This window comes from Mixophyes fleayi, chromosome 4 (assembly GCF_038048845.1).
Source record: "Mixophyes fleayi isolate aMixFle1 chromosome 4, aMixFle1.hap1, whole genome shotgun sequence".
NCBI lineage: Eukaryota > Metazoa > Chordata > Amphibia > Anura > Limnodynastidae > Mixophyes > Mixophyes fleayi.
In genome coordinates this window covers 95,723,752-95,746,862 of record NC_134405.1, presented here as the reverse complement: position 1 = coordinate 95,746,862, position 23,111 = coordinate 95,723,752, and the positions used below count along the sequence as shown (strand labels likewise).

General features: G+C 37.2%; 1 long non-coding RNA gene across 1 annotated transcript in view; it reads left to right on the top strand.

The window, feature by feature from the left end:
- The first annotated feature begins 4,908 nt into the window (after window positions 1–4,908).
- Window positions 4,909–23,111, top strand: part of LOC142151775 (uncharacterized) — a 39,527-nt gene continuing 21,324 nt past the window's right edge. The window contains exons 1-5 of the long non-coding RNA XR_012691247.1: window positions 4,909–4,999; window positions 9,141–9,198; window positions 10,726–10,816; window positions 12,760–13,022; window positions 14,872–14,954. This is a non-coding gene — a long non-coding RNA (uncharacterized LOC142151775). The remainder of the gene's footprint in view (window positions 5,000–9,140; window positions 9,199–10,725; window positions 10,817–12,759; window positions 13,023–14,871; window positions 14,955–23,111) is intronic.

Genomic DNA, 23,111 nt, shown 5'->3' with positions numbered 1-23,111 from the left:
CCACCCCCACCCGTTTTCTTTCTCTCTGTCACCCTCTCCTCTCTCTCTCTCCCACTTTCTCCATCTCCTTCACTTTCTCCCCCATCCACTGCCTCCCCCTCCTTCCTTGTCACGTCCACCCCCTTCTCCTTCCTCCACCTCTGCTCTGCAATGGTTGGAGTGTGTAAGATGCTGCTGCGGTGACGTCACTGCGGACTCAGCCTGCTACCACAGACAGCTCCTGGAATAGAACCAGAGCCTTAGAAAAGCAGCGAGGACGCCAGGACCCCGGCCAGGTACCAGGCGTTGGAAGCAGAGAAGCCTGTAGAGAATTGGTCAAGGAAGGGGATGCACCTTGCCACTGAGGCGATATGCAAGGAGGGAACGCACATGTCCGGAGCAGCCACGTCGCCCCTCTGCTCTCTCCTTTGCTTGTACAAGAAATCCCAGTAGCTTGCCTGCCTGTGCCTCCCATCAAGCCATTGCTGAACTGGAGAACCACGCTGCCTGTAAGTGGATTCAGCACTGCTTGTGTCTGCCCGGCTGCGAGATCTAGGAGAATGGTGCCTATGGTCCTTCCAGACACATGTCCAGGATCACATAGAAACAATGGCATTTGTTTGCTTTGCCATTCTAGTTATAGGCCAAAGGGCTAGTGAGAGGGCAACTTGCCAAGGAAGAATCACGTTTGCCACACATTTGAGGATTATGGCGAGATATCAGAAGTGGATTTAAATCTTTGTGGGGACATGTTTGTGGAATGTGGAATATGCTCTTTAACACTTTGTCCAGGTGGTCTCATAAAGCTTAACAAGGCCATGGCCAATGGTCGCTTCATCTTTTGCCAGTTCTTTGCCAGCAAAGTGTCTACGTAGAAGATAAGAAATTATCCTGGGCCTCACACCTGCAACTGCGCAAGCAGCCCACTGCCTGGCAATATATTGTCATATAACCACAGCCAAATAGATCATGTTTATTTATAGAGAGAGAGGCGATGCCCACAATGTGGGGTCTGTTTTATTATGGAGATACTCTTGTGACAATATTCACAATTTCTAGGTCTAGATATATTATAAAATAGTCAATATATCATCGTTGTGAATATGAGTAACTCCTCTATTTACCCTGTTTTTAATATACTGAGATAAAGTATAGCACATTATTTTTTTGCCATGAAATTACTCAAATGTTTAAGGTGTGAAAATATGTGCACTTATATTATCTAAAATCATTTAAGAGGACAACATTTTGTGTGTTTGTATATGTAATATATATAAGATGGTTAGGCCTTTATGATTGGAATGCAAAATTATGGGCTCGGAATAAAATCAGATTAGATAGTAGAGAATTTATAATGGATAATTTAATATTTTATCACTAACATATCTACTACTGTATTATATTGTTATGTGTTGGTTATTTGCAGATTAGGTGTTTCAGATATATAAGAGAATCTCAAGATCCTGCGAGTCCCCAGATAATATATTTTACATAAGACCATAATTTAATTATATTTGTATGGGAGCAAACGTTTGCTAATCAATTTTGTTAATTGACTTCCGACTTTCTAAATTTATTTCCACTTAATTTTTCCAAAAATCAGACACTTGGCCTCTTTCTATAGAAACATGTCCATATAAAGAAGTAACTGGTGCACAGAGAGTGTTGGAGGAAGAATATGGGAAAGAGCAATTAGCACAACGTGCAATTGAGAACAAAATTAAATGAGGTTATTACAGGTTGACTAAAAATAGCTGGAGCTAATTAAAGGCGAGGCACTTGACACCTTAGTGAAATACTTCACCCTACATTGACTTTAAACCTAGGGTACTGCTATGAGTCTTTCAGTCTTCCAGCCTTTGTCAATAATTTCACTTTTACTGAATAATATTGTTTTTATTTAACAGTGTTTACTTGAGATATGGATCCTGGTTACCAGTTAGCAGAGAGGCCATACAGAGGGCCTCTATCTTCCAAATACTCATAAAAGCAGGACCATTAATTCTTGGTAACATATTGTTATTATTGAAGGATATTGGAATCGAAATGTGTAAATAATCGTGGCGTCTGCAGAACCATTGCAGTCACTGTAGAGATGTGAAATCTGATTTATCGCAAACCCACAGCTAAAACATATACATTATCACATTTTTATTTACACACCACCTACACTATATAGATAGATAGATGGATAGATACAGATTATATATATATATATATATATATATATATATATATATATATATATATATATATATACTGGGAAATGTATGTTCATTAATATTACTGAATATGTAAAAAAAATAAGTATTACAATATACATTGTGTGGAAATATGGTACATTAACGTTTTGCGATGTATATTACTTTTTATTGTTGCACACTTGAGTAGATATCACATCTGGAAACATTCGTTGTTTTTATTTTAGGTGGTTGTTGGGGGATGTCTGTAACTCCATTTAGTGATAACATTAATTGGAAAAGGATTATAGTTGCACGTTGTGAATAGCCTGCTGAAGTCAATGTGCATTTCCAGTACCTTGGCCAGCGCCATGCAAAAGAACCATCTATGGTACATAGCGAAAGGACCACGTATAAGAGGGTGGGGTTACACCTGTTAAACTAATCATCGCTATTTAAAATTGGGATGTTATTTTACCTCCATTTATTTCAATAATACGGAATCTAAGCACTAACCCTACATCACTAAATGAACAAAAGACACTTGGGTCTGGACTGCGTGTACAATTACCATGCTGACTGATTGGGCAGTATGTCTAATTGGGCTAGTGAACACTGGCATAAAGGAATGCCTAAGACCCTACATGACCTCAGTAATATCCTGATGCATAACACACACTACACGTCAGTAAATGCATTTACACGCTTAAAGCTATTTTACGCAATACATGTAATATTTTAGTTAAAATATAAAAACTGCTTGCTGTAGCTTTGTGAAACATATATATGCTGTGTGTGGTTTTATTTATATAAAATGTGATTAACTCTTATTGGCTCAATGCACAAAATAAGAATATTCTATAAGCTATTAGATATATTTGGGGGGAAACTAGGTATCAGATTCTCTTTGTAATATTTTATTTGTATTCATTCTTTTCTATCACTCTCTTTCTCTCACAAGTATTCAATAGCTCTAAAAAAATCGTAATACGCACCTCACATGTTTTATACGACTTATCACTAGTGCTAGGAAGAAGCCATTTTGTTTTGTTTTTTTTAAATACATATTTTCCAATACAGCCCCTCACACACGATTTTGAGCACATTTCATGCTATTCTTTTTTAATGTCTTCAGTGTAAAAGAATATCACACTCAGACAAATTGTTAAAACTATATGGGCTGCTTAATAATATATATTTATTGTACTTATTCATACATACCTGTAGGCATTTGTAGGAATTTGTGAAATGAAGAGACATCAATAAGTGTGTATAATAGAAACTGTGTCATGTGTATTCTGCAAGACTGATTTGAATAGCAACTATATAAAGAGTGGATGTCACTATATGTGCGTATGTTCCATTACAATATATTTAAAATAGTCTTAACTTATGACAATAGATATCCCAGGTTAACAACAAAGAACATCGACATAACAGTGCAAAAAAAAAAGCCTATATATTTTACCATTTAATGTATTTGTGTCAAATATTTGACAATAATATATATATATATATATATATATATATATATATATATATATAAAAAGACAACTACTTGGCAGTTGCATTGTAAAATACAAGGCTAATGTTTCTTTCCAATCGTCGTTCAAGTAAAAGGATATTATATTCTATGCTATAACGAGGGAAAGCATACGTAATAAATATACACACCTCTGTCTATCATTCTCTTCACAACATGATGACGTTTAAACGTCTATTAATAAACTACCCAAGACAAAAGAACAACGTTTCAGGGCCTCATACTTCCTCAGGCCTGTAAGAATACTTTGTAATAGAATGTTATATTTTTTTTTAAAAAAACAGTTTTTAGGTATACATGTATATTAGATTATTTTAAATCGTTTTGAAGAATGAGATAAATCCGGAGCAATATCAAATGTAGTTTTTGAATTGATACAACAGACCAGCACTTTCGGTGCCCAACTCACGATTCAAAATGCATTTTTGCTATAAATTGACACTTACCAACTAAACTATTGTGTATTGCGTACAATCTTGGATTTATTACAGATAAATATTTTCTTTTATAATTATTTGTTACTTTACTTTTAAATAAGTGAATTAAAATTTAAATGGGCACAACTACATCGTAGTATATATGTGCATTAAATAAAGTTGTTTTTTTTAAATTATTTTTTTGTTTCTGGAGGTAACTATATATTAGATCATTTCAAATTGTTGCGGACAATCACTGACGAATTCTGCAAACATCAAGCTCAGTTGGCACAGTCCATACCATGAAAGTCGGTTTAATAGACAGACTGCTTAGGCAAAAAAGCAGGAAGGTTATGTAACTGTAATTTAAATATCTGCGTTCCCATTGGCTATCCATGGTGATGTCACGGGTACATTCAGCCTATTATTATTAGAAAGACATCAAAGTTGACTAAAGAGACAGAGGCAACTAACTGCCTCTGGGCATGTGAGTACCCAAGTTTATGGCCTGCTTGCCCCATTAAAGAAGAGCCGGCCAGGTTATTATGACTAGATCATGAAGGTCTTTATCCACTGATATGCAGCAATGGATCACCATGACCAACCGATCTATAACATGTCTTCTTCTTTTTTTGCTTGTTTCCCTGGCAGATGATGGTGTTTGTAAAGTCCTGGCACCCAGGAAGGAAGAAGGATTGGGAGTTTGTTTCTATCTTTGGTTATCTAGCTGTATGAGTGTAAATCAGCCGTCATAAAGCTAGATAACCGAAAGTAGGAATGACTTCCGTGACGTCATAGACGACAATGATGTAGAATCCGAAGAGTCTTCCAGATGTTATATTAACCACACCTGGTCTCCATATGCTCCTTGCTCAAAGCAGGTATGCTTTCAATTTGATTTTTGGGTGTTGTAATGATCCACCATTATATTGTGTTGTAGATAGTTATACATTTTAAAGGCGATTATATAGCCCCAAATGAAACTAGAGAAATAATTGTCTGAACTGACATCATCCCTGTTTCATTACTCTTATTGAAGAACTGTATATCTATATCTATCTATCTATCTATCTATCTATCTATCTATCTATCTATCTATCTATACACACTTCCATTTCCTCAGGAGGTCAAGTTCTTGATAATCTGATCATTTTCATGGGCCGTGTCAACGTTCTTTGTGCCCGCATGGGGGGGGGGGGGGGGGTATTTGAAGAGTGAAGTGAAGTGAAGCAGAAACGACGGAGGGTGGAGGGGGAATCTAAACTGAGATTCCAGAGGAAAGTCCTAAATCTTCATGCATTTTTCTGCATGCAAACTTTAAATGATTAAACCTTTACCTGATGTGCCTTATCACAGACTTAATTCATTTGTTTTCCTTTACAACAATATGCTTTCGAGTGTTGGGGGGAGGGGGAATCCCATTACAAGATCTTTCAAATATAAAAAGGCATTTGTGAAATCTGCATGCAGTTTCCATGGCAACATAAAATACTCTGCGTCCATAATTTCTTCTGCCACATTTAGCTGCCATTTGTAGTCAAACTATGCTTTGTCTGTTCATCAAGGAAAATACATTGGAGCGGTGCTGGATTTGTGACTACACCCAACGCTCCCTGCTACATAAAATCACCATACACGTCTTTGTATATTACATTGCTGGTGTATGAATAGTTACATATTTTCTTTCCAAATGCCTTTCTATTTGTTACACATTTTGGTACACTAGGCAATAATTGGATATTATGGAGATATTATATAATTAAATATCTCTCTCTCCCCTCTCTCTCTATATATATTACTATAATTTGCCCATAGAAAATTGCACAGTTAAATGAATGTAATGCATTTTCCTGTGCGCTGTGTAAGGTGAAACTAATAAATCCAGTGGTGCATTGTCTTTAGAGGTGAATCTCTTGTCTATAATCCTCACCTCATACCATCAGATTGAAGCCATTTATTTTTAAACAGGCTTGAATTCCTTTGTTTGATCTCTTGGTCTAGGCTGTTAATGTCTCCTTGCAGAACAAGTGCCAAGTAATTGTAGTGTAATTAGCACCAACTCAGACTGCCTCACGTGACTACACTCAGGCTGGCACGTCCTCTACTGCTGGCATCTCTCCCACCTTCATCTAAAATAAAATTGATAATGTGATTCAGGTCTGCGCAACTTGTGACTCGCCAGCTGTTGTGGAACTACAAGTCCCTGCGTGCTACGCCAGCCTCAACAATAGGAGAGCCGTGGGTTGCGCATACCTGTGCTTAGGACAGACAAAGGACAGTTAATATTTACAGTTGTGCCACCATTAATTGGAGCCCTGGCAGCAGCTACCTTTGGCTGCATTTCATCAGTGGAATAGGCAGACGATGTGGTCTTCAGTACATTGAAGACACATCGGCTATTATGGGAGGCTATATGGATTTAAAGTCTCCCTGTATTAGTTCCTCCATAGTAGATCAGTTGCGCTTTGGATCACACCCTCAGACAAATTGCGTATTGGATCACAACCTCTTTCAGCCGTGGTGTTGGCACAAGTATCATGGAACAGTATAATTGCTGCTACATGGAATACATTTAGAGGCCTCTCTGAAAAGGCTGCACATTGCCCAGAGCAGTCTGCCAGGTAAAGGCTGAGCTAGACGGGGCGCCTCAGAGCATGAGTGACTGGAATTAAACCACATTTAGAAGCGTTACTAATCCAACTTTAGTGCAGTAATCCTGTGATTTGCTGGGACCCACACGCAGGGCGTGAATTAGAGGTGCAGCAAGATTTTTTTTTGTTTTGTGTTCAACGCCTGGCTTAGTTTCCATCTAGCCTGGAGCACTTGAGTGAAATAGATCATGATGATTCCAGTGGGTCTGAATACAATCTCCAATTGGTTTATAGATCAACATCTGCAATACATCATTAGGGAGATTGTTTTGCAGAATAGGAGAAACTTATAACAGAGTCCTAGTACTTGATTATATGATTGTGGTGGCTTTGTTTGCTTCCATTTGTATTGACCTCAGCAGTTACATGCTGAAGCCTTGGGTCAGTGGACTACATCATTCAGGGCATGCTGAGCTGCATAGAGATGTCCTGTGTACCATAACCTTAGTTCTTCTAAAGGGAGCTTTAAGTGGGATACACTCATTCACTTCCAAGCTGCTCTCAGCAATTGAAACTGCGGACTTGAAAAGAGGGCAATTTCTTAAATGCTGGGACCTTGGCCCAGACTAATTGGTTTTGGTTCAAGGAGAGAGTTGATTTGTGAAAATCCCAAATAGGTCTTTCCCACGCCACATTCACCACTCTAAGTCAAATTACTTATAAAAAAAGACACAAGGTAAAGATTCCGGCATTTAAGGTTTATACCACCTCATTAGTTACCATATTTGTATTAAATTTGCCTTAGGGGTTCACAATGCTGTATATATATATATATATATATATATATATATATATATATATATATACATACATACATATATATATATACACATATATCTATATATACATATATCTATATCTATACATATATATATATATCTATGTATATATATATATATATATATATATATATATATATATATATATATATACACACATGCATATATATATATATATATATACATACATACATATATACATATATATATATATAAAATAATATTTTGTTTATTTTATAATCAGCTCACACATGCACCTATATATATATATATATATATATATATATATATATATATATATATATATATATATAAAAAGTTGTTTTTTTTTTACATAAAATAAAAGTATTTCTATATTCAAGGTACCATTTATAAATGTACAGACAAATATGTACAGAGGAAGTATATGTGTTCCTGAGAGATTTTCTTTAAGACGTGTTAAGACACCTCGCTTTAACAGATTGTCTAAAACTGTTAGAGGTCTCCAGATTTAGCTGTCCTGGTTAGCAGCCTGGATTTAAATATTACACCCCAAATTGCAGAATAGAAAGTAGTGATGGAAATATATTTTACCAAAACTGCAGATGACATATCTGAAGACAGGTATTTAAGATCCCTTCTCACCTTTTCTTGTGTTAACACACTGGGAGGAATGTCAGCTGCATTTTCTGATCTCGACAAAGGCACTGAGTCCATGACAATTCACTAATGAAGAGCAGAACCAGGAGTGTTAATTAGTATGTGATTAAAATTGGCCCTTATATAGTTCCAGGAAGGAGAGTCTACAGCACTCCAGGGGTTGTAGTTACTAAACTGTGGGTTTGAAAAAGTGGAGATGTTGCCTATAGCAACCAATCAGATTCTGGTTATCATTCATTAAGTACATTCCACAAAATGACAGCTAGAATCTGATTGGTTGCTATAGGCAACATCTCTACTTTTTCAAACCCGCAGTTTAGTAAATACACCCCCAGGAGTTGCTGAAGTAGCTGAGAACCATGGGAGATGTAGTTCAGCTAAAGCTAGAGTACACAAGATGGGCTATTTGTGATGCTAATTGTACCAGGGCCCATGCCACAAAAAGATTCTTATTATTTTCCAAAGCCAGAGCTGTTCACTTAACACTTTGCATGCCACAATGTATAATACGTATGTCTGTTTTGCTTGGGATAAAATACATAGGACTAAACCTTTCCCATAAACAGATTCAGTCATTACCATTTCTATTGTGTTTCTGTATGTTTAATCATGTCAGGCAGATTTCCCTGTGCACAGAGAAGGTTAGTTGCCACATTTGATAGTGTGTTTTAATATATGTGTATATAATCATTTTGGATATCATAGTTATTTCCATTTCACTTGCGTCTTTTTGTCAGTTTTAAACACTTGAGTGCCCATATCTCGTTTTCTGATGCTTAATAAGCAGCAGTACAAAATGCCCATCTCTTACTCTATTTGTCAATGTTTATGGGTATAAAGCCGTGGCTAAACATTGCAGTGTTTCGACCTACTAGTGTGCTTTTATTTCTTATCCAAGGTCAAAGGTGGCAGATATCTTGATTGAGATATAATATATTTGTCTTTTTTACTAGACCATTCATCAGTAAGATATGACTGATTCTTCAAGACTCCTGGATACAATAAATACAGGTATTCCAATGTACAGATCATAAGAACTTGTGGCTATTAGGTTTCTGGTTCATTTTTTAAAATACACATGTTGCACAATTAGTTAACATTAATTTGATATTATTGCCATTTGCTCTAAAAAAAACTAACCTATATAACTATATATGGTTTCTAAAGAGAATGGCATACCTGAAGTGCAGAGAGGAGGCAGATTCAGCAGGCACGCTAATTGTTTGCAATGCTGTATTTACATGTGGTGCTGCCCTAAGCCTTGTGAGTGAATCAGTCATTTTGCACCACATATGCTGATGTCGTTATATCCAACCACCAACTAACTCCTCCTTTACTGTTACTAGAAAAAATTGTATTTACTAAAGACCAAGTACCAAAAAAGGCAAAAAGTAAATCAAATAAACGCAAATTTCTATACAGCCTCAGGAATAGTGCTCTTCTAAGCATAGTGCCTAGTTTGCCTGCTAGGTACATGCAGCCCTCTACTAATGAAATATTATATAGTGAAAATAAAGTTGAACTTGAATCATAATTTGCGGTGGTGTAATAATCGCTCTGCGTCCAATTAGCATGCAATATTAGCTGTTATGTTAAAAAAAAATTTTTTTTAAAGAAAGCTATTATTATATATCCTTGCTTTGTTTTGTACAATATTTTTATTTTCATGTTTTACCATAAACAAAGTACCTCCTCATGCCTCACATCCAATGGCGTCAATTTCGTGTACGGTACTGCTTGCGTTTTTAAAAGCAAGTCAAATGTAAGGAGGTGCCTGGCCTTAAATTGGTGGAGTCTGTCCATTTTGAGAGCTATTTTTTTTTAAAAAAAAAGTCTATGAGAAAAATCTGAATTCAAACCCTTAGCAATTGATCTGTATATTCATGTACACCATATAAGCTCATATGTATGTTCATCACATCAGAATAATGGTACAAAAAATTGAATTGCAGAAAAATAGGTCACTTGTGAATATCTCTATAGAAATGAATGTGTATGCTGAAAGCGAATATATACGAGAGCTGTATGTATGAATAACAGAGTGCATATTACTACTTATGTAAAGATTTAAGTTGGCTTGCTTTGCAGTTGATGTGTAATTAACCTGGAATAACCACTTTTATCAGTCATGTGGGGTCACATCTCGGCTGCATCTTTTGGATGGAATAGAAAAATCTAATTCCCTGATGTTTTCCACATGTAGAATTAAGAGCTGCAGACATCTACTGGGGATTTTCCTTTTAAGTCGTTTATTTCAAATACCCTTTGAACATTTATAATTTGCATCTTCCGGCTCTGTTGCCTCATAACCTTTATATATATATATTTTTTTTATTTAACTATTGACATTTTTAGAATAATTGTTAAATTCTGTTTGGGTTTTTTTCGCCACCAATCATCAAATTAGGGAATCCATCAAAAAGCAATATACTGTAAATCCCAATGCAGAGATGCCATGCCTCCGCTGTAATAATGCATGTTATATCAAAATGGAAGTTGAATGTATCATAAATGACATTTTCTCTTTAACCTTTGCAGCTTCACAAGGGCACAGAGTGCATTTAAAATTTCATGGCAGGTGGCCAATGAACAAGCCGGCTTAAAATTCAAAATGGCTTCCAATATATAGGTGAGACTCGTTTTCTTGTGTTTCATTTGGTTTTGCTAAAACATAGGTTATTTTATTTAAAATAAATACAAATATGATTACAGCTAAAAGGTACTACAGCCATCACTCTATTGCCAGCAAGAATTAAGGAAGAAGTAATAGAGTGTATGGTGTCTATTCAGGGATTTCTGAAGAATTTATCTTTATCTTGAATACAGTGGGTAAAGCATTTTATTCTGCAATCGAAGGGCACAGACATAACTCACAGAAAACAAAGCCTTGACTGTGTTTAAATGGCTCGCCCATTTGTGACCAAGCACATTAATCCTCTAGCACATATCCCATCCCCTAATGTAGCTCAAAATCGTCCTGCATTAAATAGACATGAATGGACTAATTAATTTTTTGGAAGAGAAAATAATCTAGAAAACCAAATTGAGAAAAAAAATGTTAAATATTTTTTAAACCTATATTTGCGAGAAAATATTAGACGATTATTTACATAAAATGTGTCTAGCCTCTTTATGGTAGCCTTATATAAGAAAGGCAATCATTTATAAGGTGTTCGGGCTGAAAGATAGCATGTACCAAGGTTTTGTTTTGTTTATTGTGCCACCAAGGGAAATAGCATTGTGTTGTAATGGGAAGGCCATCGGTTCGAAATTAAATTCACAGCCATACAGTCAGTGCATTCTGCTATGCCACACACTACCAACAATGGAAGGAGCCTTTTTCCCACACGGCTTGCCGAGCCTGAGAGTGATTTATAAGGTGCTTCGTCCTCTGGTTAATGAGAAGCAGCAATTGGCCAGGTCTTCAGAAGCTGACAAATGAATATGCATGCAGCAAATCTGCATGTGTTAGACCTCATCTTAATAACAATTGCTACAATTTGCATGTGGGGCGTTCCCACAATCAGTCTACACTTTGTCATCGCTGTAATCAGAATTTCTTTGGTGTATTTTTTTGACTGCTTTATCTCTGCGTCTAAATTATTAACCGTCACATTGCCAGATGATTTTTAAATGCACCGTGAGCCTCCCCCCCTAGCTTGGGTGTGATTCATTTCAAGCCTTCAAGGGCTGAAAACTGTAATTTATTGAAGGCTGCAGGCTGCAGAACCAAGCCCTAAGCTGGCACATGCCCAACACTATAATTCTCCTTTTTAAGCTATATTATGCTTTGTTAATTACTGTGATATTCACTTAACTATCATAATACCTCCACTGTGAAATGAGTTTTTATTTTTCTTGCATTTTATAGCTGAAATATTATAACTGTATTAAGTAATATTTTTCATGTGGTTGAGATTGGTAGTTATTAGGAATCTGGTTGATATCTGCAAGCTTTGTGACAATTGTTACATCGGTTTAAAGGCATCTGGCAATTATGCTATGAATTCCATATTTAAAGATGATTACTGTTGCTAGTTAAGGCCTGAGTCTTATTATCCATTTCATTAACTCGTTGTGACTTTAGTTATAGTGAATGCTTTGCAAATACTTTTTCATCAAAATGTGGAAAAAGGATAAATAGATATGATATGAGATAGATATTACATGGGATAGATATTACATGGAATATACGTATATGTAGTTCTGTAGTATTGCAACTTTTATTTTGTGTATTGCATGAAAACGTTCATAAAATAATCACATCCAGAGCAAGCTGCAGTGCCAGGCATAATGATTATATAAATAACATTCAGTAACAGGTTAAATATTTAAATAACATGTTTTTAATTATTTTCTAACAGTATTGCAGTGCTGTCTAGAGCTACCTTTTTGGTTACCTAACCATGTGTGATATATACATATACTTGTCTAATAATTGCATCTCACTGCTGCCATTAAGGTCTACAGTTATTTGCACATCCAAGCAGTGGACACATTAATTGGTAAAATAGCTGGAATAAAATGACACAGGTCACATCTAGAAATGTTCTTATTTTGTCTCCTGCACAGTGAAGGAGCCAAGGAGAAAATACGGCCCTATGTGGTGAACACAGCTTCCCAATTACCAAGCAATGAAATCAACAACATACACAGCTTGTTCATTTGAACACGAGCTTTTCCACTGTCATCGATCAACAATGAAAGAGTCAAGTAGAAGTAGATGCCATGGACAACATTGTCTTCTTGCGTAATCACTTCTGAGGACCTGCCTGGTAGGCGGAGGCCATTTTGATGGAGTCCAGGAACATTTAAGATGGCTGCTTTAGCACAAGGTAGGTTGAATGTGCTGTCTAATATGCCCCCCTCCCCTTTCTGCTCATTGATAGTCTTCTTATTGTACTAATTAGCAACAACTGCGGGACAATAAACGAAGCTGGCATGACCCACTTTCGCCTGCCACCACCCTCCTCAAGCAGCAAATCTGCCCTTGATATTAATTGAATTAACATCTTTCCAATTCGCTGTGATTATATCTCTCCCTTTCTCCTGCAATGGCTGCTGGTTTAGCTATTGGCGTTTAAAATAAATGGAAAAACTCAGATTTGGGATTTTTTTTGTTAATTTCATAGGTGCTACAATATATCTATATAACGATTAGTGTCTGTAAAAGGGTGTGTGTAACTTTATTGTATATTATGACAAGTTAATAGACTGATTTTTAGCGATAAGATATTTAATAAAGATCATCTTTTTCACAATATCTGAAAAAAGAAACATCTGACTAAACATATGAGACTCATCCATCTATAAATCTTATATATATATATATATATATATATATATATTTATTTTTTCAATTTTAAATATAACAGAAAAGTCATAAATGTAAAATGCAGTTAGATAGTTTTGTGTGATTAATTTTAAATGTTTTAATAAAACAAAAATAAATTCTGCAGCTTTAATTATTGTTAATTCTTAATTGGGTTATGGTTATCCTTTGCAATAGGTCATATGACTTGGGATTTTAAAGAAAGAAGCCATGGAAGGGTCAAAATATAATATCTGTCATTTTTCACACAGCAGTTTTAAGTTGTAGTCATAACTAAAATGTAGTCTGGTAGGACAGTGATCACATCTGGGATTTAGCATGATGCAGGATCCATGGCTTGAGATCCCTTCTCTGAGCATTTCCTGGAGAAGTGTACCAATATGCTAATATTGCCTGCAGATTTTTTTGTGCACTATTTCAGAAATGCTACCAAATTGAACTGATTTCCAATACAAATAAACTGCAAACTGTAATTTATTTTATTGTAACTCAGAAGTTCACAGTTTGCAAAAATGAAGAAGTCAACTTAAAGCTCTGGCTACTATAATATTTGTAAATAACCCCCCTATTAAGTTTAGCTCACCCCCAATGTGGTGCTAAAGGCGGTGTTACCTTTAAATATGTGTTTTCTACACACGCTATAGTTCATTTTAGTATCCCATCTACAAAGCAAAGCCTTGTTTGAACGATTGTGGGTGTTACAAAGGCACAATATTGGGAATATCTTGTTATCCATTTAAAAAAAACAGCCACATCCACCTGGTTCTTGCCATCTTCCCCAGCAAATAATAATTCCTTTCACACAGAAGTTATCTTACAATGCAAATCTGGGTACAGCACAGTGGAGGGAGTTGCAGTGTAACAGAAGCATGTGAGTAACATCATATCAGCTTTTGCTGTGTTTTTCCACTGTGCTAATATTACAATATTTTGATAATACTATACTCAGTAGTAAATGTAATCAGCCTACACGATTACTAAGGACAACACAGAATAAATGGCTTCGTCTGCTGCCCAAAAAACGGTCTTTCATAGCGAAAAAGATATGAGTAACAGATACCAATACAAACATATTTTGAATTGAGCTATATATTTTATGTCTGAAAAGGATCACTTGCATAAATGATTAGACCAAGAAGACATGATTTTGCCATATATATACGGATGTGTGTAAATAGAGGAATTTTAAAATGAGCAACATGCCAGAGGAACGATGGAAGCGCTACGGAATATGTTGGCGTTATATAAATAAATGATGATGATGATGATGATGATGATGAATAGGTGGTCTATGGCATTAACATAGACACCATGACCATTCTCCCACTAATTGTGAATTCCCCATTCTTCAGGTGCAGAGAAGATGACAGAACCACAGCACACTGTTTACCTTGTATTGCACTGGCTGACCTCATTTATAAGAGACGACCCTCAGGTATATTGATCTTTTGTGTTTTTAGTTCTTACCTATATCTGCAATTTTCTGGTATAACATCAAACAACCCTGCACAGCTATGACAATGTCATTATATTTTGACTAATACAGGGGCTCTGAAAACTATTAGCCCTTATTGGCCACTGATGCATAGAGCCAAAAGTGCTTCTGTCATGCACACAACATGGAGGCAGCCATTTTGTGGGCTGAACAATTATTCAGCCTATCAATTCACTAGGAACTAATGACATCACTGATTGCCTCGTGTCTGTGATACTCTTGTTTTTAGTTAATTAATAGGCCACATTTTCATAAATTTTGATTCAGCCCACACAATGCCTTCATCACCTGTGTATAATTGTTGGGTATGATTTATTACTTGTAATCAGTGTGTTTTATCCTGCAGAGAACTTAGACTGTAAGCACTGGTGTGTCTCATGAGAACTGCCTTAAATAAACCAGGAACCTATAAACATGAATGTCTCCAGCTATTGTCAAACTAAAATTCCTATGATGCTTCACCAGACAGTGACTGGAAAGCACAATGGGAATTTTAGTATGACAACTACAGATCTAACAAGTTTCTCATCTCTGGTGCTTTGTGGTCGTTCTTTCTATACAGAACGTTTAAAAAACAATTTCAATAGGTTAGTTGATAAATATTAATCATTGGATTGTAAGATCTTACAAGCAGGGCCCTCCGTCCTGCTCCCACCTCGTCCACCTGCGCATCCTTGCCTCCCGCATGTTTTATACAGCACCTGTAATATATCCTGCCTATTACGTCTTGTGCGCAATATTATGCTTCCTGTATGTCCATTCCAAAAAATAAAAATTAAACCTACAGAGAAAATGGTTTGCTACTTATAAATGTTGACTATTTACAACTACTGGTATCGGCCCCATATCTGGTACAGTTTAGGGATGAACGTTGCATCTTGTGAACATCCAGAGCTCTCTTAGGTTCAAAGTGTCCGAACATTAGGTCACAAATGAAATCCGTTTATTCCACATGGAGCATTCCAAGTAGTAGTGGAAACAACAGTTTTTTGGAATGGATTGCATTTTTCCCACTTACGTTTTTTGTTTTTTTTATAGGGCATGGGGGATGAGCTCAATGAACTACCATAGGAATCATGCAACCATTAGTGAGGTTTGAGGTCCAAATATGGACAAGCTCTTTAAATAATGTAAAACATATGAAAGGCAGATGTAGACAATAAAAACATTAACCAGCTCATTCCGTATAGTACTAAAAAATTAAGTAAACAAATGCGCCAAGTAAAACCATTTGGGCCTTCCTTTGGTAGTGCATTAGAACATACAGGGGCTGATTCAATTCAACGTTTGCGTGATGTGTCTCCGCTGGATGTTAGGGTACTCAGAGGTGCAAGTAATGTTTTATGTACATTATATCTAGAAATAGCAATAGCAAATTCCAATACTTTATACAAGGTCTGACATAGTTATAAGGTTTCAGGAACAGAGGAAGGCACGTTATTTTAAATGTTTGATTTATTTTATGATGGTATGCTATGTTTGCATGGAGGTACAATGTTTTCATATGCAGAATTTCTACGCCTGAAAGAAAGGGGGCCAGGACTCATTTTGGTGGCAGGGGTCAATTTGGGGACTGTCATTAAGTGTAACATTTTAATACTATTACACTCGCACAGAATGCAGGGTTTTGTCATTATTAGGAATAGCTTCTTATTTATCTAAAATCTGTAAGACTTTTTTTTAAAAAAACTTTTGGCAGGTCTCATGCAGTTGAAGGGAAAGCAAGATACATTTCCACTGCACACTTACATTATAAGGTCTCGTGCTATCTGAACCAAATAGCAGCTTGAATGTAATCTGCTCTTAGATCCTGGAACCCTGGGAACTCTCTTAGACGTGTCCCTTCCCCCATGTGTGGAGCAAGTGGGATTGCAGCAAAGAGAGGAGAATGATATCATTCTCAGTGCTGCCTGTGATGCTGGCAGCTTCTGCGCCATCATGTCAGTGACTGATATAGTGCTTTATGTACCCCTGAAGTGTTGGTGCTCTAGGCGGGCGCCATTGTTTGCCTAGCGTCAGCCCTTACTGGATCTAATAGTTTTAGTGGCAGGGGAGATCCAATATGTACTGCCATTGGGGCTCCTATCACACAAGAAATTCCTTGCGACGTCATGATAAAATCAGCAGGTTACTCAATATTCCCTTGTTGCTGAATGTGGAAGCACTTTGCACTTTCACATTCAATCACTTTGCATTCACTTTGGAAACAGCATGCTGGAGATTGGAGGGGCAAGAACTGAATAATTTGAGTCCTGTCCTTTTGTATGACCCTTCAGCTCTCAATGACAGCCCAGATACAAACATGGAGCCTGTGCCCGCCCTTAAGAGTCCACTTAAAAAACAACAACAACAACTGCCTATCGGGTTTTGTTTGTCAGCATAGTAAATCTACATGGGCCAGTGGGCGAGTGGTCAAAGGACTGATGGGATGATTTACTAATCTTTTACACAGGCTCAGTGGATCTGTGTTCACTCCAGTACACACAATCAGGCAAAGAGAAAATTGTATATTTAAAACAAAATTGCTCTATGGTGATTGGGCTTTAGAAGAGAACACTAATCCACTGAGCTGATGTAAACACCTTTAGTAAATCATGCCCGGAGCCAGGTTTGAGATGTCAGTAAATAAACCCTGAATAGAATTTGGCTCACTGACAGAGATAACGTGGGCCCCATCTAGTTGCTGATCTCATGGTACACAATTGCAGATTTGTCATTACGTTACTGCCAGAATCACTAGACTGGATACATTTTGAATCTCCACTTCATAGAGTAACCCCCACCCAAATTATCCATCCATGTGCTCTTGGTTATCAGACAGACCATCCCCCTTTTATTCAAGGTCTCCTTGACTATGCTGCTTGCCATTTAATAATGAAACCTATAGTGAAATATGTCTAACATTGAGCTGCTCTCAGACATTGCTGAGTGTCACTAGAAACTCTTTTCTCTCATCTGGGTCTAATTGGTTTGTAACAAGTTTTCAAGTAGATTAATACCAGCCACAAAATATCAGATATTTAAACCTCACTAAACAGAAGGGCAGCAATAGAGAGCTGGAGAGTCTTTCAGTGTAGTCTATTTAAATATATACAGATAAAATACCATATAATAAATAAATGTATGTTCTATAATGATTTCTAATAATAATTTAATTATAGTAATATTGTCATCCAATAATAAAAGAGTTCTGAGAAACAGAATCACTATGAGCACATCCATTAATCCCTTCCCACTTGCCTACAATTGTCATGATTCTAGAGCATGTGACTACTGTGATAGTGAATCACAGTGATCAATGCAACCTCCCCTCTTTTACTGGCTGCAAAATTGTATAGTTGTAACAGTGTGAAACAAAAAAATATTATTTGTTTTAATAAAATTGTCTGGGTCCCAATACTCACTTACAGTGAGGACCTCTGTTGTTCCAGAAGAGATCCAACCCAGCACCTCATAGCTGGGTCATCCAGTAGGCACTCAGAGGCCCGCCTTATGCGAACTTGATTTTATGTTTTTGGTATTTTTTTTTTTACGAATGGAGGCGGGCAGGGGCCCTAACCGGTATGTTGCTTAAGGCCCATGGGGTCTTAATCTGTCTCCGCAACAGCTGTAATTCTTTGAATTAAGGAGAGAGTGGCGGATTGCCAAAGGCAACCAACAGAAGTTCCAGCTATATGTTGCTGAACGGGACCTTACTAAATGTAGAATACAGCTATTATTGGGAAGATTGTGAATAGTGCCTCATTATTATCATTACAGCTTTCATTACTGCCAAAGTAACCATCAAAATAATAGCCTAGGATGTCGATCTAATGATTTAAAAATTGCATGTGATTGGTTAGGCCAGTCTCCATTTTCCCAAACATTATTCTTGTATCTGGAACAGTCCTGAACATCATGTAGTAATGTAATGTAGACCAGGAATTTACATACTGGTTATAGGTGAATGTCTAAAAATTAAATTAGAGATTGTGTTCTTCTCAATGCACATTTCTAGTGACCACATAAACTTGGAGTGTCACAGATATATTGCCTTTGATGGCTGATCACACTCGGACATTCCCTTAAGAGTCTTTCAAGTGATAAAGTCACACGGAATGACAGCATCAACATCAGTATACAGAGTGCACCTCTGTGCCTCAGCCCTGCAAGTCCAATGGGAGAAGAGTGAATGACACGCGTGATACTCTTACACCGTATGTTGAGGTGTGCAATGCCAGGTGCTGTCAGTCATCCGAACTCAACTTCTTTCTGAACATCAGGACAGAGGCAGTCAGTGGAATTGTTTGTTTTGCTCTAACCCCCCCACCTGAGGGAGCCTACCTTCCCCATCCAAGCTCTATGTGTATATGTAAGCTTTTCACACTTGGGTGGTACATGGGGGCCTCCAAATATTGCTATGGGCCCCACAAATACCCCTGAACTCTCTGTAGTGGGGGCAAATATGTGGAAGTTTGTAGTTCTGATTTTGCTTTAAACCAATGTTTTTCCGTATGTTCTATAGAGAATTACAATAGTAGAATAGACTGTCCTTGAGTGAGGTCAAGAACAAATTCATTTTGGTATCTTGAATACATCAGACTTTCATCTCATCCTTCATAGTTACTTATACAGTGAACACATATGGTCAATGCCATATACAATAGTAACAAAAGGTTTATATCCCCACATTTCATTCTTCATAGTTACTTATACACTGAATACATAGGCTAGGTACACAATGAAGAATTTTCCGACCGACCTGTTATCTCAAATGATTGTACCTACGACAGTCTGGTAGTTCATGCGTACACACTGACATGATTTACCTTCAGATCTGTGCTCTTTAGCTGGTCCTTCATCTGGTCCTCCAGTCTTCAGAGAATGACAGCACATTATTCATTCATTCATTCATTCTTTTCACACTGATTAAAACCACCTTCTTATAGCTATCCATATGTCCAAACAAATTTCGTGACTCAAACTAAACATTCTGTCTCAGAAGGAACAAATGAGTTATTCCTTCTACAGCACTCTCTACATTTATTCACCGGGACATTCATTGCTAACATCGGCTGAAAAGTGCCTGACTCTGTAAACTCTATGGAGCTCGTGAGCATGAGTCCATACACACTACAGCATCGTTAGGTGATTGGTCGGAAAATATTAAACAGTACGACCAACCAAATGAGCCGACAATCGACACTTTGGAACGACTTTTGACCATCGTGTCACTATACACACTAACCCGACTTCCGACCGAATGGTTGTGTCGGCTGATTATTTGAGGGAAATGCTCCAGTGTGTACCTAGCCATATGGTCAATACCATATCCAATAGTAACAAAAGGTTTATATGGCCCCATTATCTCCTCTTACTGTGTACTTTTTTTTACTGTTTTCCTCTAACTAGCACATGAAAGTGCTGTAAAATAACTGGCAGATACATAAAATGTTTCTATACTGCATTACAATCAGGCCCGGCGCTCCCATTAGGCAAGGTTAGGCACTTGCCTAGGGCGCCGGGCTCTGGAGGGCGCCCTCCAGAATGAAAATTACTTTAAAACTGTGCGGCGACCGCTGACCATACCTGTCACGGCCGCCGCACAGCATTCAGATGCACGGGGGAGGGGTAAGAGGCTATTGCTCACCACCGCCGCCTCTCTGCTCCGTCTCCTCCCCTCCACTTACTAGTGTCAGTGAGTGGAGGGGAGGAGACGGAGCAGAGAGGCGGCGGTGGTGAGGTAAGGAAAAACGGGGTGAGGCGCCTATTTTTACAAAATGCCTAGGGCGCCATGGACCCTAGCACCGGCCCTGATTACAATACATTTGTTCAGTGTGCTATTTCACCTGTAACAATGTAAGATTTAATTGTAACATATAATAATTGTCATACAGGGAACCCACCCTTTCTGCTCCAAGGATTCTTTGTTATCCAGTTATAATAAAGAAAAACATAATGTGGGTTACACTGAGATAATTTGGATAAACTGATGCATGTTTATTGTCCTATCTACCAATGACTACATATACATCCAGTGCAGTAGGCATGTTTCAATTATTGTTTAGAAAACATTGGCTCTGCCCACAAAACAGGCTATGCCATCCCAACAATCAGTTTGACTATATCACAATTTGAAATGTAATTAGAATCAAACAATATTCTGGAGCCACGTGCCCTTTGATGCCAGAAAGTTATCACATATTTTAAAACAGTAGAAAATATAGTAAAAATTATGGGATTGACAAAAATTCCAGTGATACACTGCCCTGATAATCTAGGACACAGTTCTTAGACGTAGGCCCAGGGTAAATCTGGCAATACTGACACCACTATACATTACCTTAAATGGGATTTCCACCTGCAGTTGACTTTGATCTATTTACTTGGTTCTGTCCTCCTATAACTTTCACTTCATGCACCAATTTTCCATTTGGTGCATAGGAGTCATGTCTTTATACGAACAGGCAAAGTTGCTTATTTCGGTTGTGCTGGGATATGACACAAGGTTGTAATCAATTCTAACCAATGCAGAGAGTGTGGCAGAATCTGAGTCATAAGACTTTGCTGAAAAGGAAGCTAATACACTAAAGCAAGGTGTTTACTAACAGTTGCAGGTGGACTTGTACAGGCAAATACATTTTAAGTAAATATTATGGATATCATACCTCCCAAATGTCCCGATTTTGGTGGAACAGTTCTGAATCTCAAGCCTAAAAAGGATTGGGGCTTGTCTGAAAATGGATGGGGTTTTGCCATCAAGCGGGCGTTTTTGTGCAGATTGGATGGGGTTTAGGCAGTTTGGAAGTAGGGCTTGTTTTGTCATGATTTCCCATGCATGAATGTTGGGAGGTATGGCATGTTTACATGTTTATTATATTGTTTTATAATGTTCTATTGCTTTGATCATTTAAGATATTATTGAAGGAGAAAATGCATGCTTCTGGAACACAGTATAAATAATATACCATATTAAACCCAAACTATATTAAACTATTTGGAATATTTTTTAAAAGTCAAAAAATGCAAAAGATATACAATGCAATAGTGAATTATACATTTTAGTAAAATTTGGATACAAATCCTATAGTATATTTTTCTTTTCAAACGGCATGGGAACAAATATGTAGAATCTAAAATGACAGAAACTTATCGACAAGTGAAACACCTGGGGACAATGGAGCATCATCCGTGTTGCTTGGCAACATTAACAATATGACCTCCACTATTGCATTATGAAGTCACTTTACATTGTCTACTGACATTTATTTCATGGCTTCAGAAGTGTGATGGCATTAGGCAGCAAATATTTCATAGAAATATATTTACCAAGAATCCCCCGTTTGAGCATTTAAAATTACATAGCACAAAACCAAATAGTATTAGTTCCACCACAATGTGTACACGTATTCTGCACAATGTTCTCAGAGTCTGTGCTGGGTTCCTATTCTGTGGGGTTGTACACTTGCATTTTAAGCTATTGTTAAATGTTTAGTAATTAATTAGCTTATGTCTTTGGTTGCCCTTGTGTAGCCAAAGCACCACAATTAATATAAAAGTGACGCGTTTTGACCACTGAGAAAAAACAAAAAAGATAAAAATGACTTTTCAGGATTTCTGGACTTTAAGACTTTTTTGTCAGGCGATCATGTACAAATGAAGCTGGCACAGTGTCTTGTAAAGATTCTAACGCCAACAGATAAAAAGCTGCTGAAATCAAGCTCTGTTGAAATTCATATAAAACGCTGAAGTCTGTCACACACAAGCTGTAAATAGCTACTGAAGCATCAAAGCAGCAATCTCACTAGCAGGTAAGAAGTGCTCATGGAAACGCTACTAATATTTTTCTTAGGTTTTATAAAAAGCAGATATTCAGGCATGACACCAACCTAATAGTTATACACCCTAAATAAGAAAAACAAAAATATAAATATTTGGCCATACAGAATGAACAAATAAACTACTTTTTAGAAGCAGAGAACCTCATTTAGAGCATACTTGCCAACTCTCCCGGAATACCCGGGAGACTCCCGAATTCCAGGTAGGTCTCCCAGGAGAGCTGGCAATTCTCCAGCATCTGCCCTCTCGCTAGTGAAGTGGGCAAATTTGAAGCCTCCA